Genomic DNA, 1,637 nt, shown 5'->3' with positions numbered 1-1,637 from the left:
GTTCCCAAACTCTGTCCTCAGGACCCCAAGGGGTGCACGTTTTGGTTTTTGCTCTAACACTACACAGCTGATTCAAAGCTTGATGATGACTATTTGAATCAGCTGTGCAGTGCTAGGGCAAAAAACTAAATGTGCACCTCTTGGGGTCCTGAGGACCGAGTTTGGGAAACCCTGCCCTAGTCCCTACACTGTACTGAAGCCCGTGTCTGATTTGTTTAAAGTCCATATCATGTTGCTTGGATAGTCCCTGCTAAATCAACATCATATTTCTGGTATTTTATATTAAGTCCATTGGAATACAAGATATTGACTACAGTTAGAGTTGTTGCCTAAACATGGAGAGAACAAATGGACCCTCTACATATTCTCTGGAAAGTAGGCTAGAACACAAGCATTTTAACACTACTTCTTTAATGTTTATTTTCAACATTTTCTTTTTTGCTCACCCCAATCATTGTGAGACATAAAGTAGCCTAGGAGGTGAATTTTTTTGGCTGGTCAGATAGTTAAGGACCGTCTGACTTTTTTAATAACAGAGAGCATGTTCTATCAGGCCTATAGTACGTGATCCTATATGACAAACCTACAGGTCTACCCTCTGTTTGAAGCCTGAGGTGGGCTGCATGATGAGACCACAGGACCTGACTTCTCACCATGGGTGTGCTGCTAGTGCTCCTTGAGCCTTGCCTCCAGGTATTTACCTAAAAACTAGGACTTGAGCGCAGCGGCGGCGGGATACGTCGCGTCACGCAGAGCAAGATCAAAGCGGCAGGTTCTAGACGTAATTAGGCCCTCCAACTGAGAAGCCAGTATATTCACTTCACTACGCTCACCTGAACAAATAAACCCTGAAGGGATGGAGGGATGGGGGCGTTTTGACCATAGAGAGAGGGAGGGGGGGGGGGGGGGTGTAGCCAAGGAGGAATGTTTTTCAGAATGTGTGAAGTCTTCATGAGTTCTCAAACTTGGACCCCACACACACTGACTCACCGAATTCTCGACTCAAACTCAATACAATAGGCCTACAACATAGAAAGGGGGGGACTGTTTGGAGGATGAATCTGATCTATTTCTACAGACATCCAGAACTCAATCAGTCACCCTTTAAACATAAACAATTTCCCTCTAATTGATTTTAATGAAATCTATGTGATGTGTTTATTAAGTGACTGTCTGAACTGGGTTTCAGTAAAATAGACAGGCAGACACATGCTTTCTATTCTACCAGTAATGAGATAAGTGGAGCATAGTCAATCCTATGAAAAGGTTCTCACCATTCAGAACAGAACATAATTGATCTAAAACAGACTGTGTGGGATTCATGCCATAGGAACATATCTCTCTCTATTACCTGACATCATCAACTCATTCTGGTAAGCCTACAGTACACAGATGACTTAACCCACACAGGTCAGGTAGCTAAGTTCATGTGTAAATAAATCGACACATATCATTATATCAAGCAGTAAGCACACAAATGGATAAGAGTGTGCGCATACACACCGGATACAATGTATATGTGTGCTTTTTTTGCGTGTGCATTTGTTGATTTGAATTGCAAATAAAAGTGGAAAAGTACCATGCTCTAACTGCTAGACTACCTGCCTAAACAGGTCTGATGCCGCGTTGACGTGCTA

The sequence above is a fragment of the Salvelinus fontinalis genome, chromosome 14, assembly GCF_029448725.1.
Source record: "Salvelinus fontinalis isolate EN_2023a chromosome 14, ASM2944872v1, whole genome shotgun sequence".
Classification (NCBI taxonomy): domain Eukaryota; kingdom Metazoa; phylum Chordata; class Actinopteri; order Salmoniformes; family Salmonidae; genus Salvelinus; species Salvelinus fontinalis.
The sequence above is the reverse complement of the archived record's forward strand: the minus strand, read 5'-3'. Positions refer to the sequence as shown.